This window comes from Bombina bombina, chromosome 6, assembly GCF_027579735.1.
Source record: "Bombina bombina isolate aBomBom1 chromosome 6, aBomBom1.pri, whole genome shotgun sequence".
Lineage (NCBI taxonomy): Eukaryota > Metazoa > Chordata > Amphibia > Anura > Bombinatoridae > Bombina > Bombina bombina.
The window spans coordinates 855,706,789-855,723,485 of record NC_069504.1 but is presented as its reverse complement, the minus strand read 5'-3'; positions in this window follow the sequence as shown (position 1 = coordinate 855,723,485).

Genomic DNA, 16,697 nt, shown 5'->3' with positions numbered 1-16,697 from the left:
ATCTCAATATCAGATGGGCCATCCAATGATAGATAATAGGCGGATTATCTCTATTTTCTTAGTAGTCACCAGGCTTGCGACCATTTATTGCTGCTGCCTAGGCACACCCCCCCCCGCCTGAGGTTTTTTTAAATAGAGCGCTATAACCACAGCTGATGAGAGCTCTGCACCACATGAGTAGACACTTTGCAAACTTAAAGTGTGCTGAATTATATTGAAAGCAGAATCCCACTATGGATGTATCTGTTTCTTGTTCTTTTTTTTGTTGATCCTGATTGGAATTCCCAATAAAGATTGAATTGGACTCCTCATTAAGGACTCATTTTTTTTTCCAATCCTTGGTCTGTATAATACATAATTATTGGTTTGGTATAAACAATGGTATTGATTTGTTATTAAGGTATTTTATTCATATATATTATATTCACTTGTGGGGTTTTTTTTTTTGCACATTTGGTCACATTAAAGAAAGTTCTTAGTCAAGTGTGATGCCAGGCCAGTGGGCCTGAGGGGTAGAGATGATGACAGAGTTTTCCACAGTAAGTGACTAGTGATGTCGCGAACCTAAAATTTTCGGTTCGCGAACGGCGGACTCGAACTTCCGGTATTGTTCGCGAACGCGCGAACCGCCATTGAATTCAATAGGCAGGCGAACTTTAAAACCTACAAGGACTCTTTCTGGCCACAATAGTGATGGAAAAGTTGTTTCAAGGGTACTAACACCTGGACTGTTGCATGCTGGAGGGGGATCCCTGGCAAAACTCCCATGGAAAATTACATAGTTGATGCAGAGTCTGCTTTTAAGCCATAAAGGGTCTAAATCAACTAACATTCCCAAAGTGGCTGTCTCAAAACATCCCGGACAGAAGATAGATTGATAGTGATAGATAGGATAGATAGATATACATAGATTGATAGTTAGATAGAATCGATAGAAGAGAAATAGATAGATTTGTTAGATATATACAGGGAGTGCAGAATTATTAGGCAAGTTGTATTTTTGAGGATTAATTTTATTATTGAACAACAACCATGTTCTCAATGAACCCAAAAAAACAATTAATATCAAAGCTGAATATTTTTGGAAGTAGTTTTTAGTTTGTTTTTAGTTTTAGCTATTTTAGGGGGATATCTGTGTGTGCAGGTGACTATTACTGTGCATAATTATTAGGCAACTTAACAAAAAACAAATATATACCCATTTCAATTATTTATTTTTACCAGTGAAACCAATATAACATCTCAACATTCACAAATATACATTTCTGACATTCAAAAACAAAACAAAAACAAATCAGTGACCAATATAGCCACCTTTCTTTGCAAGGACACTCAAAAGCCTGCCATCCATGGATTCTGTCAGTGATTTTGATCTGTTCACCATCAACATTGCGTGCAGCAGCAACCACAGCCTCCCAGACACTGTTCAGAGAGGTGTACTGTTTTCCCTCCTTGTAAATCTCACATTTGATGATGGACCACAGGTTCTCAATGGGGTTCAGATCAGGTGAACAAGGAGGCCATGTCATTAGATTTTCTTCTTTTATACCCTTTCTTGCCAGCCACGCTGTGGAGTACTTGGACGCGTGTGATGGAGCATTGTCCTGCATGAAAATCATGTTTTTCTTGAAGGATGCAGACTTCTTCCTGTACCACTGCTTGAAGAAGGTGTCTTCCAGAAACTGGCAGTAGGACTGGGAGTTGAGCTTGACTCCATCCTCAACCCGAAAAGGCCCCACAAGCTCATCTTTGATGATACCAGCCCAAACCAGTACTCCACCTTCACCTTGCTGGCGTCTGAGTCGGACTGGAGCTCTCTGCCCTTTACCAATCCAGCCACGGGCCCATCCATCTGGCCCATCAAGACTCACTCTCATTTCATCAGTCCATAAAACCTTAGAAAAATCAGTCTTGAGATATTTCTTGGCCCAGTCTTGACGTTTCAGCTTGTGTGTCTTGTTCAGTGGTGGTCGTCTTTCAGCCTTTCTTACCTTGGCCATGTCTCTGAGTATTGCACACCTTGTGCTTTTGGGCACTCCAGTGATGTTGCAGCTCTGAAATATGGCCAAACTGGTGGCAAGTGGCATCTTGGCAGCTGCACGCTTGACTTTTCTCAGTTCATGGGCAGTTATTTTGCGCCTTGGTTTTTCCACACGCTTCTTGCGACTCTGTTGACTATTTTGAATGAAACTCTTGATTTTTCGATGATCACGCTTCAGAAGCTTTGCAATTTTAAGAGTGCTGCATCCCTCTGCAAGATATCTCACTATTTTTGACTTTTCTGAGCCTGTCAAGTCCTTCTTTTGACCCATTTTGCCAAAGGAAAGGAAGTTGCCTAATAATTATGCACACCTGATATAGGGTGTTGATGTCATTAGACCACACCCCTTCTCATTACAGAGATGCACATCACCTAATATGCTTAATTGGTAGTATGCTTTCGAGCCTATACAGCTTGGAGTAAGACAACATGCATAAAGAGGATGATGTGGTCAAAATACTCATTTGCCTAATAATTCTGCACTCCCTGTAATTACCCTAATAAATTCTAATAATCAAACATGCGTTCTTGGACCCAACTAGCTTGTGTTAATTAGTACTTTTCTTAGCACTTTAATCCCTGTTCCCCCCCCCCCTATCAGGAGAGTTCTATATGGCCTGCCAGATTACCCTGAAAAATTATAATAATAAGACATGTGGTCTGCTACCTATTTTAACGAGGTTGTGTTTTAAGTACTACCATTCTTAGCACTTTAATCTCTGTAACTCCCCCTATTTGGTGAGGTCTATACGGCCTGGATGATTACCCATACAAAATATAATAATAAGACATCTGCTCTTGGTCTGCGACCCATGGTAACAATGTTGTGTTAATTAGTAATGTCCTTCGCATTTTAATAGCTGTTACTCATACTCACCCTATCGGTGGAGGTCTATATGGCCTGCATGATTACCCTTACAAAATATAACAACCAAACATATGCTCTGGGACCCATGGTAAGTAGGTTGTGTTAAGTAGTACTGTTCTTTGCATTTTCATACCTGTTACAACACCAAATGGTGGCAGGTCTATCTGGCCTTCATGATTAGCTGCACCCAAACCTAAAAAAAAGCTGAGTGGTCTTAGACTAACACCCATGGCTAACTCAGTTGTTTCAATTAGTACTATTCTTAGCACTTTCATCCCTGTTACGGGCGGTCTACATGGCCATCATGATTAGCCGAACAAAATACTACAATCCAACCTTTGCTCAGTCTTCATAGGCCCTTCATTGTCTGTATTTTGATAGTACAGTTCTTATTATTTTTATAGCTGATACAACACCGAATGGTGGCAGCTCTATATGGCCTGCATGATTAGCCGCACCCAATACAAAAATAAATCCAAGCGGTCTTGGATTAACACCCATGGCTAACTCTGTTGTTTCAAGTAATACTATTCTTAGCACTTTCATCTCATCATCCCTGTTACTTCCAGGACTCTCGGTGGTGGTGGTCTACATGGCCATCATGATTAGCCTAACCAAATACTACAATCCAACCTTGGCTCAGTCTTCCTAAGGCCCTTCATTGGCTGTATTTTGGTAGTACTGTTCTTATTAGTTTAATAGCTGATACGACACCAAATGTTGTCAGCTCTATATGGCCTGCATGAATAGCCGCACCCAAAGCCAAAAAAAAGCCAAGCGGTTTTGCACTAACACCCATGGCTAACTCTGTTGTTTCAAGTTCTACTATTCTTAGCTCTTTCATCTCATCATCCCTGTTACTTCCAGGACTCTCTGTGGTGGTGGTCTACATGGCCATCATGATTAGCCTAACCAAATACTACAATCCAACCTTGGCTCAGTCTTCCTAAGGCCCTTCATTGGCTGTATTTTGGTAGTACTGTTCTTATTAGTTTTTTTTTTTTTCAAATAGATTTTATTAGTTTTTTTAACAATATATAACAATAAATGGGGACTCGCAGGACCCCTGCAAATTTCAGTGCAAAACAAGTAGAAAACTGTTAAGGAAAAAAAAATTTCAACTGAGACAATAAAGTTTCAAAGATGGGCCAGTACATTTTCCAAACAGCTGTAAAAGAAGGATAAGAGGGTGGGGGGGGGGGAGGGGTTCATCTAAAAGGATGGGGGAGAGGGGGGGGGAGGCGGGGGGGGGGAATGCCACAAGGGGTCGCCAGAGGCGTCTGGTGCGAGGGATCTTAATCTCTAACCTGGGGAAGCCATGAAGTGTCATGTATATCTATCCAGTCCTCCCAAACCATTTCAAAAAGGTCACTCTTGTCCAAACTGTAAAATATGTCCTTTTCCATGGCGTGTAAGTAGGCCATTGTTTTGAGGGTATCTGGCCAGCGGGGGGGGGAGTAGTTTTTTCCAGTGCCTGGCGATATTAGTTTTAACCGATGACAGGAGATAAACGCAGAGAATCTGCTGGTGTTTAGGGAGGGCCTGTAAGTTTAGGTGTAGAAGTGCAGTGGCAGGGGTTTTTGGCAGCTGGATCCCTAGAGCAGACAGAGTGCGGAAGCAGATATTCCATAGAGGGGTCAACTTAGGGCATTCCCACCATATGTGGAGCATATTTCCGTGGGAACCACAATTTCTCCAACATAGCGGAGAAGATGTCGAAAACATCTTAGATAGCCGAGCGGGGACCAAATACCATTGGGAGATAAATTATAATAGGTTTCGAACATTGTCACACAATGTAATGATTTTTTAGTTAGGGTGAGGGACCTCTGCCAGGCATCTGCCGGGATTTGGGAGTGAAGAATAGTGTCCCACTTACGTAAATGTGGGGCCAAGTCCGGGGGCACAGTACCATCCAGCAAGCTATAGTGTCTTGAGAGAGGTTTGTGGAGTCTACGTCCTCCTTTCCAAACAGTCTCCCATGGGGTAAGTTGACGCGGAGCGGAGGGAAAGAAACCCCAGCTAGAGAGGAAACTCTTGATCCTAGTAAACTCAAATAAGAGGTAGGGTGGGATGTGTTCGCCTGGTCTGTCCTTAGATAGCGAGAGACAACCATCCTCGTTAGTCTCTGACCAAAAGTCTGAAACAAGTTTTACACCCAGCCTAGCCCACGTATTGGGGTGTGTTTCTGGTAGGCCTGTAAAGAGGCCTGGGATGGAAGTAATCGGGGAGCGGTGCGGCGCGATTAGTTTACGATGCCGGATCTTATCCCATACTGCCAGGCATTCCAAGACTACAGAATTATGTATCTGTAGGGTTCTGCGGCTATGGACCGGAGTCCAAATGAGGTCTTTTAGGTAGATATCAAACGGTAATGAGGCTTGTTCAATGTCTCTCCACCTGTCATGTGAATGAAGCACTCCCCACTGGGAGATGTGCGTGAGCATAGCACCCTCGTAGTACTTTACTATGGATGGGGAAGCCAGACCCCCAAGCTGGACAGGGAACTGCAAAGTTCCGTGGGCTATTCTAGGTGTTTTATTTTGCCAAATAAATTTTGTGCACTCACTTTGAAACTGCAACAAAAGGTGAGTGGGAATTCTGATTGGGAGGCATCTGAAAATATAGGTGAGCCGAGGGAGAAACGACATCTTAAGGGACGCTATGCGGCCCATCCAAGAGATGTTCTTATGATCCCAAACATGTTTTAGCACTCTGAAGTCCGCCAAGAGGGGTAAATAGTTATCCTTAACCATCTGTTTCAAATCGTTAGAGATTCGGACTCCAAGGTGGGTAATCCCTTTGCTAGACCATTTAAAGTCAAACTGACTTTGGAGGGCTGAAACATATGTTTGGGGGAAGCCCCAAAAGTAAATTTCCATTTTGGGGGTGTTTAGTTTGTAAAAGGAAAGGGAGCCAAAGACCTCAAGAATCTTCAGAAGTCTAGGTATTGTACGGAGTGGATCTGCAGAGAACACAGTCACATCATCCGCAAACAGGGCGATGTTGTGTTTGGAGCCAGAGAGTGTGATTCCTACTATGTCCCTATCAGTACGTATTGTTTCCGCTAGCGGCTCGATTGCCAATGCAAACAGAAGCGGAGAGAGTGGGCAGCCTTGCCTGGTGCCATTAAAAATGGGGAATGAGGACGAATGGAACCCTACCCCCCTGACCGTTGCCGTGGGGTTAGAGTATAAAGCTTGGATCGCGAGGCGAATGTCAGATGGGAATTTAAAGGCGACAAGAGTCTCCCACAGGTATCTCCACCTAACCCTATCAAAAGCCTTCTCGGCATCCAGAGAGATAACCGAGAAGGGCTTGTTCATTCTTGTCGATTCGCAGGTGATATTAATAAGGCGCCTAGTGTTATCCGGGCCCTCACGATTAAGTACAAATCCCACCTGATCTGGGTTGACTAGAGTGGGCAGAAGTTTGCATATTCGATTAGCGAGAAGTTTGGAATAAATTTTTATATCAACATTTATAAGCGAGATGGGCCTATAATTGGGGCAGAAGGAGGGGTCCTTATTTGGCTTGGGAATCATGATAATTTCAGCCTCCAAGAATTCTCGTTTGAAACTTCCCTCTTGCCTGGCAGTATTAAAAAATCTAAGGAGAAGCGGGATTAGTTCTTGGCTATAAGTTTTGTAGAACTGTGCGGAGAACCCGTCTGGGCCGGGGGCCTTAAGAGGGTTAAGACGCTGGATGACCTGCTTGATTTCCAGCTGAGTAAATGGGTTGGACAGTGACTCTTGTTGTTCCGTGGTTAAGGACGGTAACTTTAGGGACTCTAGAAATGTTTTAATCTGTTGTGTGGAGGCAGGGGCTTTAATTTCATTACCCTCAAGGTTGTAGAGTTTAGAATAATATTCTGAGAAACATTCCCCTATCTGTGAGGGTAGTCTATGAGTCTTATTGTTGTGAATGATTTGGTGAATGCGGGAAGAGCTATTCCGCTGACGCAATTTGTGTGCTAACAGAGTGTCGGCTCTATTGCCCTTGTAATAAAATAATTGCTTAAGTTTTGTAAGGTTCTCTTGGGTGCGCCTCAACTCTAAGTGATTAATATGAGCACGTACGGCTGAGATCTGGGAGGTCAGTACTTCAGAGACGTTAGCTCTATTGGAGGATTCAAGGAGCCGAAGCTTACAGTGGGCTTGGGCTAAGGAGAGTCCAGCAAGTTTCCTAAGGCGAGCTTGCTTACGGATAATGTATCCTCTGGAGACCGCCTTGATGGCGCCCCAGAGGGTATCATCAGATGTCTGACCATTGTCATTGAGTCGTATAAGTTCTATGAGATCTCTGCGTAGTTTTTCCCTGAAGGGGGTGTCTGTTAGGATGTTATGTGGAAGAGACCACCTGCTCTTATGAAGACAGGGGACCCTAGTGTGAAGATCTACAAGCACCGGGTCATGATCTGACCATGGGCAGAGGGGGATACTAGATTGGAGAACTGAGTCAAGGGTCGTTGCTGAACAGAATATATGGTCTAACCTAGAATAGGTTTTGTGTACCTGGGAGAAGTGGGTGAAGTCCCTGTCTGTAGTGTGCAATGATCGCCAGATGTCAAAATAGCCAAATTCTGACATGATGGATTTAAAGCGAGTGGAGAGGAGAGTTAGTTGGGGGGTGATCTTGGTTGGGAGTAACGTCTTGCGGTCTAGTTTAGTGTCCCAGATCATGTTGTAGTCTCCCGCTATTATGACTCTGCCCTGTTTGTGGTGGTCAATTAATCTCAGGATTTTTCTGAGGCAAGCAGGCTGTTGGGTATTGGGAAGGTATATTGAAACTAGGGTGTGCGTGACGTGATCAAGCTTGCAAATTACTATAGTGTATCTAGCCTGGGGGTCCCTTATTACCTCAATTTCCTCATAAGCTACCCTCCTGTGAATCAGGACCGCAGTCCCTCGAGCTTTTTTTGTAAATGAAGAGCATTCTATGGTCGTGTATGAGCGAGAATGAAATCTATGGGGAGCATCTAACAGCCAGTGCGTTTCTTGTAGAAACACAATATCGGGGTTGTGGTGATTAAACATGCGAGTGAGTAGGCTCCTTTTGAAGGGAGAGTTTAAGCCCCTGGAATTATGTGTACATATTCGTAATCGAGACATGGTTCGCTTCTAACCCAGGGGAACGGGCGGGCAGTGGGGATATCTGGGAGGTTTAGGTTAAAGGCTTGGAAAGAGGTATGTAGGAGGAAAAAAAAAGGGGGGGGGGAAGGTTATTCAGATTGTGAGGTGGAAATGTACTGACAAACAGGTGGAAATAGTCCACCTAGGCGGAACCCTGGTGTGGGTTAACCTATGAGGGGGGAGCTAAGAGCAAATGTGTGAAAGGAGCTGGAAGGTCCAGCCCCACTCCGCTAGCTAGGTAACTAGACAATGGAGAATAAAACAAAGTGCAATAAAATGTAAACCTGTGGGCCCCAAAGAGGGCGTGACGAAAGCATAATTAACTAAAATGAATACAGGAACCTGATAGGGAACATTGAATACAATAAGCAATCTACCCATACATGCCAACACAAATCAATAGAATCTGGTTTCATATGAATAAAGATTGCATAAATTGGATAATGCGGACCCCACTCAAGGCCACAACAAAATAACAACAAAGAGTGAGAATATTGGGGTGAAAGGCATTTTGTCTTATCGTGCCCGTAAAAATATATATCAAAGTGAGCTCAGAGGGCTGACATGAAACAACAGAATGTGACGAACGATGTAGAACTCGTATTTGCAGTTAATGCAGATCTCGCTCAGTGACACGTCAGCGTGTCAGCAAAAAGAAAAAATAGAATGAGCAGAGGTGAGAACATTATATCGTGTCATGTCTGTATTATGTAAGACTAGGTGGGCGTAGGGAACTAACATGAAATATCAGGAGGCAATGGACAGTGAAAACACGTAAGTCTAACATAAAACAATAGCAATTAGGCATATATGAGTGAGAAGTCGCATTTTTCAGACAGACACTATGGCTCCTACTCCGTGACTTGTTAACACAACAATACAAGGCAATGAGAATGGGGGAAGCATATTGTATCCTATCAGACCTGCAAATTATAACAGAAGTTGGCTCATTTTCAGGTGGATGGAGACTCTATTTGTGTTTCATCGGTAGACTGCTGTGTTCTCATCCTCTTAGGCCTTTGTTCCTTAACCGACCATTCGGGGGCTGTGACTCTCAGTTTAGATTGTACAGCCGAAGGTCCCCGTGAGTCTATTGCCATAAGTCCCCATTGGCCGAGGAGAGAAGTCCCTTGAGAAAGAGAGGTCACGGTGATTGATTTGTTGTCTTTTGTGATTATTAGTTTAGTAGGGTAACCCCATCTGTACTTAATGTTCTCCCTCCGAAGAATCTGTGTGACTGGCTGGAAATATCTCCGGTGTTGGAGAGTGTGTGCGGATAGGTCGGGCAGCAGTTGTACGTCTTTAAATCTTTCTGATGTTTGCGGCTTCCGAAAGGCCGCCTGCATGAGTCTGTCCTTAAAGATAAAACTGTGGAAACAGACTATGACATCTCTCGGTTTCTCCTGAGAGACTGTTCTAGGACGTAGGGCTCTATGGGCCCTTTCCATGGTATCTGTCAGCCCCTCTGTTGGTCCCAACAGTTCCTTAAAAAGATCTTTCAGGAAGTTTTGTAGCTCTGCTGGTTGGATATCCTCAGGTATTCCTCTAAACCTTATGTTGTTTCTGCGTGCCCTATCCTCCACATCAGCCAGTTTGAACTCCAGCTGGCTGATTTGATCCGCAAGAGATTCTGAGTAGGACAATAAATTTGTATGGTCAGTGGCAAGATCGTCCTGTTTTCTTTCCAGGGAGTCTACTCTGTCACCTATCTCAGAGATGTCTTTACGGAGTTCAGCATGGTTGCGTTGGATTTCCTTGGTTATGGAGATAGTTTGGTTTGCAAGCATTTTTTTAAGTGTAGCTTCTGTTATAAGGTGTTGTGATTTCACTTGAGGCGTGAGGTCAGGTTGGGAACCATCTCCCAGAGACTCAGACTCACTCAGACCTTCATTGGAGTCCTCATTCTGGTCTATGGGGTGTTGCGTGAAATGATCCAGGACTGTTTTTTTCACAGAACCTGGCGGCTTCGAGTGTCTCCTGGCGTTGTGTGGCATTTTCATAGGAGAAGAGAGAGCCTCTGACTGAAACAGTGAGCCCGAATTGGGGATAAATGAGAGGGCTATTGGACCCAACAGGCTAATAAAAATAAAAAGAGGATAATACACATGCACATTAGTCTTACATAACGGAGTAGGGCCAGCCGTCCACCCGTAACCTCTATCTCCCCATATCGGCGTTTATGGGCCACATACTGCCCCACCAAAATTTTGTATGTATCAAAAGATGCCAACTTAGGTGGAGAGAGAGGCCAGGCGGACGTCTTATTAATATTACCCTTATACTTATAGAGAGATGCCACTAATATTCTGAAGGGGGGGTATGCCCCCCGGACTCGGGGAAGGAGGGATACGACCCGGAGGAAGGGGAAAAAGAGAGTGGTAGTGACCAGCCCACGTAGGCGGGCCGGAAAGGATGAGTCCGAGAGGAGGGGGTCAGTGATAGAAAGGGAAAACAACACACAAGTGGGCGACTAAGCCCAGAGTATCTGAAACAGTTACTTCTGCCAGTCAACGCACATGGTGAGAAACGAAATTTGCTCTCACTATTAGTCAAAGAATTACATAAGTGCGGCAAACGGGCAGGAGCAACTGGAGCCAAAAAAGTTAAGTATCAAGCGTCCTGTGAAAGGAAAAGAGTAAGTTAAGCAAGGTCACCACATAATATGATACAAAATAAGACACTCCACTCTGAGCTGGGCTGCAGACAAACAGAAGCTGACGTAGCAGCTCAATAAGACACAATTCTAAAGCAGTGGCCTCAGTTCATGAGATCAGCATTAAATAAGATCAATTATGTAAAGTAAAACAACTTTGCAGCATATTTTCAGACAGTAATGATCTGGTTTTCTATAAAGTGCTTGTAAGAAAAATGTTAAGATTAGGAGGCAGGTTAACGTGAGCACTATAGTATCCTAATTCTTAGGCGTGACCTTGAATTAAATTATTTCCACCAGTGTGCTTCAAGAAACACCTTATAGGTCTATTTAGAACCAGTGCCTTGAACCAGTAATACAAAGGGCTGATATAAAGTATGCTCTTTAAAGTCTAAATGTTGGTTATTTAGATCTGGAATTTGCTATGTTGGTGGAACTTTTTAATGAGTTATGCGTGGGTGCAAACTTGGAGAGACTTGTCTGTGTGAGTGCGTGGTAAGGGGAGTGTATAAGATCTGATTAGGCCTGAAGTGGGTTATGATATCTCTTGCCTAGTGCCACAGCCAGGACAGTATTCTCTACAGTGATGGTGGAAATATGAGTTATGTACAGTTAAACTGATTCAATAATAAGGTGCAGTTGATTAATCAGTGTTATAGGCTTTTATGCTAGCTGTATGTGGGGTGTGCACCATAGGAGTAAACCTGTACAAAGGAAAAAGCAGGTTAAATAAAAAAAACACTACACCCTGTACAAGAAGTACAGGGACACCTGAGCTGGCGCAGCAGCTATGATATTAATTATGAAAACCAGTTCCAGTAACATCCATATAACTGTTACACTGTATAGTGGTGAGGGATGACCCCAGATGGAATAAGCTGGGACTATGGAAGCTTGATAGCTGTGTTTTGTGGTCAAACCACAGTGATGCAGTAAAACAGAGTGTGTTGATTCATTAAGGTAGTTAGAAGAAAGAGTTTCTTTCATGCACTATGTTAAATGAGGACCTGCTTTCCAGTGAGAGACCAGGATTGATCAGAAAGGGTCTAAGGCAATGCAAGGGTCCTTGTAAGTGGAAGTCCCAAGGACCAGCAGACTATTCAGGCTCCCTGGGCCTTGCGGAGCTGTAAATAGGTCTGAAAGAGTCAGGTTGGATAGTTCCCGGCGCCCCACAGGCTAGATAGTGAGGTGAAGTCTATCCAATATTAATCTTCAGGGCTAGTAGGAGGAGGGTGAGAAGGCTGGGTGACCAACAAATATAATTGCCCTTGTTACAGGTAAGACTTCAGGGATGGTAGCTTGGTCAGAGTGGTTTTCCCGGTCTCTGGGATAGTAACTTAGTGTGAGAGGGCATGTAGACATGTGAGGTGCAAACAGACTTCCTTACCTCACCCTCCGGTGATCTCTGATGGGGTCCGGAACAGGATTCTTCACATGCAGGCCGGCGGCACTGTAAGAACTTAGGCCGCAAAATGGCGACTATTCGCGCCAAAGCACAAGTGGTGTAGATAGACCTGCAGGGATCGCCTTCAGCAGGGCCAAATGGTGATCGGGCTCAGCCTCTCAGGGTCCAAGGTGAGAAGGGGCTCAGTTGCCGACAGCGCGGGGAGACCTCCTTTCGTCAGATGCCTGAGTAGTGTGAAGCTGCTGCACCGGAGCGGAGCCCCGACCCTCCGGGCAGCAGTGGCGATCAAGCTGGACAGCTGGCAGTGAGCGCTCTGAGTAAAGAGGGTTATTGCAGGTAGGGTCTTCGGGAACTTCTTATTGTAGCGTGACTTCGTTATGGCGGTATGTTGGTGCTTATGTGAAGCACGGCTAAAAGTTCACCTAATTGTGGTAAATAGCTCCTGATTTTCGGTTCCTTCTTATCAATGCTGTAGTGTTGGGTGAAATATAAAGGTGCACCACAGAATTTTTATGCATTAAAGATGTCTTAACTATGCTTAAAACTATCAGTTAAGAGAGAGCTTCACAGGGACACGTCTCTCCTGCTTGATGGCTAGCTCCGCCCCCCTGTTCTTATTAGTTTAATAGCTGATACGACACCGAATGTTGTCAGCTCTATATGGCCTGCATGAATAGCCGCACCCAAAGCCAAAAAAAAGCCAAGCGGTTTTGCACTAACACCCATGGCTAACTCTGTTGTTTCAAGTTCTACTATTCTTAGCTCTTTCATCTCATCATCCCTGTTACTTCCAGGACTCTCGGTGGTGGTGGTCTACATGGCCATCATGATTAGCCTAACCAAATACTACAATCCAACCTTGGCTCAGTCTTCCTAAGGCCCTTCATTGGCTGTATTTTGGTAGTACTGTTCTTATTAGTTTAATAGCTGATACGACACCGAATGTTGCCAGCTCTATATGGCCTGCATGAATAGCCGCACCCAAAGCCAAAAAAAAGCCAAGCGGTTTTGCACTAACACCCATGGCTAACTCTGTTGTTTCAAGTTCTACTATTCTTAGCTCTTTCATCTCATCATCCCTGTTACTTCCAGGACTCTCGTGGTGGTGGTCTACATGGCCATCATGATTAGCCTAACCAAATACTACAATCCAACCTTGGCTCAGTCTTCCTAAGGCCCTTCATTGGCTGTATTTTGGTAGTACTGTTCTTATTAGTTTAATAGCTGATACGACACCGAATGTTGTCAGCTCTATATGGCCTGCATGAATAGCCGCACCCAAAGCCAAAAAAAAGCCAAGCGGTTTTGCACTAACACCCATGGCTAACTCTGTTGTTTCAAGTTCTACTATTCTTAGCTCTTTCATCTCATCATCCCTGTTACTTCCAGGACTCTCGGTGGTGGTGGTCTACATGGCCATCATGATTAGCCTAACCAAATACTACAATCCAACCTTGGCTCAGTCTTCCTAAGGCCCTTCATTGGCTGTATTTTGGTAGTACTGTTCTTATTAGTTTAATAGCTGATACGACACCGAATGTTGCCAGCTCTATATGGCCTGCATGAATAGCCGCACCCAAAGCCAAAAAAAAGCCAAGCGGTTTTGCACTAACACCCATGGCTAACTCTGTTGTTTCAAGTTCTACTATTCTTAGCTCTTTCATCTCATCATCCCTGTTACTTCCAGGACTCTCGTGGTGGTGGTCTACATGGCCATCATGATTAGCCTAACCAAATACTACAATCCAACCTTGGCTCAGTCTTCCTAAGGCCCTTCATTGGCTGTATTTTGGTAGTACTGTTCTTATTAGTTTAATAGCTGATACGACACCGAATGTTGTCAGCTCTATATGGCCTGCATGAATAGCCGCACCCAAAGCCAAAAAAAAGCCAAGCGGTTTTGCACTAACACCCATGGCTAACTCTGTTGTTTCAAGTTCTACTATTCTTAGCTCTTTCATCTCATCATCCCTGTTACTTCCAGGACTCTCGGTGGTGGTGGTCTACATGGCCATCATGATTAGCCTAACCAAATACTACAATCCAACCTTGGCTCAGTCTTCCTAAGGCCCTTCATTGGCTGTATTTTGGTAGTACTGTTCTTATTAGTTTAATAGCTGATACGACACCGAATGTTGTCAGCTCTATATGGCCTGCATGAATAGCCGCACCCAAAGCCAAAAAAAAGCCAAGCGGTTTTGCACTAACACCCATGGCTAACTCTGTTGTTTCAAGTTCTACTATTCTTAGCTCTTTCATCTCATCCCTGTTACTTCCAGGACTCTCGGTGGTGGTGGTCTACATGGCCATCATGATTAGCCTAACCAAATACTACAATCCAACCTTGGCTCAGTCTTCCTAAGGCCCTTCATTGGCTGTATTTTGGTAGTACTGTCATCCTTTTGAATAATAGATTACAGGAAAGGCATTGATTTTAGAATCCCAGAGATCATTTATATGACCCGTGAAATAAAAAAAAAAATTAATTAGATACCCGTTACACAATTATTTATTCTCAGGCCTTTTTAATACGAGGGTCCCGGAGCCTCAAACGAAACAACAGCATGAAAGAGGAGATATGTCATCCTTTTGAATAATAGATTACAGGAAAGGCATTGATTTTAGAAACCCACAGATCATTATTTGCAACCGTGAAATAGAAAAAAACATTGATTACACACCCGTGACACTTATTTATGCTCAGGCCTTTTTAATACGAGGGTCCCGGAGCCTCAACCGAAACAACAGCATGAAAGAGGAGATATATCATCCTTTTGAATAAAAGATTACAGTAAAGGCATTGATTTTAGAAACCCACAGATCATTATTTGCAACCGTGAAATAGAAAAAAACATTGATTACACACCCGTGACACTTACTTATCCTCAGGCCTTTTTAATACGAGGGTCCCTGTCATAACTGCCTAAGTTCTTTGCCTTATCCTTTGTATAGCTGTGTCTTTTCACACTTACATAACTCCTCCCCAACAAGCAGTTTAAATTTCCCTCCTACTCATACCAAATTGCTTGATTGTTGAATCCAGCTTCTCACCCTCTAACTTCCTTGCAACCTTTGAGACAGACGCAGCTCACCTCTCTACCAAACACAGGACCGGAACCGGCAAGCGGTGACGTCACACGCCATCGCACACGCTGCAATTTCCCAAACTCTGCAGGGGAACTACTCTCTGTCCGAACACCGCTCACCCATTACTTCTATTAGTAAGTTTCAAAAGCGCTTCCTTCATTCCTATACCGCAGTAACTTACGAATATTCAGTAATTACTCCTAACATGTCTCAGAATCTTAGTTAGGTTGCCTTCATATTCAAAAGCTCTAATACTACCAATATTCTTAATTGTTCAGTCTCAATACCTAAATACAGCCTAAATCTCATTAGCTCTATTTTGCCTTATTTTTTGTACTACTATGTCTGCTGCCAAATATGATCAGATATTGTCTATTTAAATCTTTAACGTTGCAATTGCATGTTTTTAAATATGTGGGAACCAGTTTGTCAATACTGAGTGGGGCTATACGCTCTGAGGTCTCAGCCATTGTCACACCTATCCTTATAATAAAAGTGAACTGTATCTAATGATTCTGAACCTTGCTGCCTCCCCTCACCTACACAGAATCACTGATACTTTCACAACACTCCTAAGCCTGCAGTTGTGGTCCTAAAAATTCCCTCTCTCCTTTACAGGGGTGAGATTACCTTCCACAGGCTGACAGTCCCGGAGCCTCAACCGAAACAACAGCATGAAAGAGGAGATATGTCATCCTTTTGAATAAAAGATTACAGTAAAGGCATTGATTTTAGAAACCCACAGATCATTATTTGCAACCGTTAAATTAGAAAAAAACATTGATTAGATAGCCGTGACACTTATTTATGCTCAGGCCTTTTTAATACGAGGGTCCCGGAGCCTCAACCGAAACAACAGCATGAAAGAGGAGATATGTCATCCTTTTGAATAAAAGATTACAGTAAAGGCATTGATTTTAGAAACCCACAGATCATTATTTGCAACCGTGAAATTAGAAAAAAAAATTGATTACACACCCGTGACACTTATTTATGCTCAGGCCTTTTTAATACGAGGGTCCCGGAGCCTCAACCGAAACAACAGCATGAAAGAGGAGATATGTCATCCTTTTGAATAAAAGATTACAGTAAAGGCATTGATTTTAGAAACCCACAGATCATTATTTGCAACCGTGAAATTAGAAAAAAAAATTGATTAGACACCAGTGACACTTATTTATGCTCATGCCTTTTTAATACGAGGGTCCCGGAGCCTCAACCGAAACAACAGAATGAAAGAGGAGATATGTCATCCTTTTGAATAAAAGATTACAGTAAAGGCATTGATTTTAGAAACCCACAGATCATTATTTGCAACCGTGAAACAGAAAAAAACATTGATTACACACCCGTGACACTTATTTATCCTCAGGCCTTTTTAATACGAGGGTCCTGGAGCCTCAACCGAAACAACAGCATGAAAGAGGAGATATGTCATCCTTTTGAATAAAAGATTACAGTAAAGGCATTGATTTTAGAAACCCACAGATCATTATTTGCAACCGTGAAAT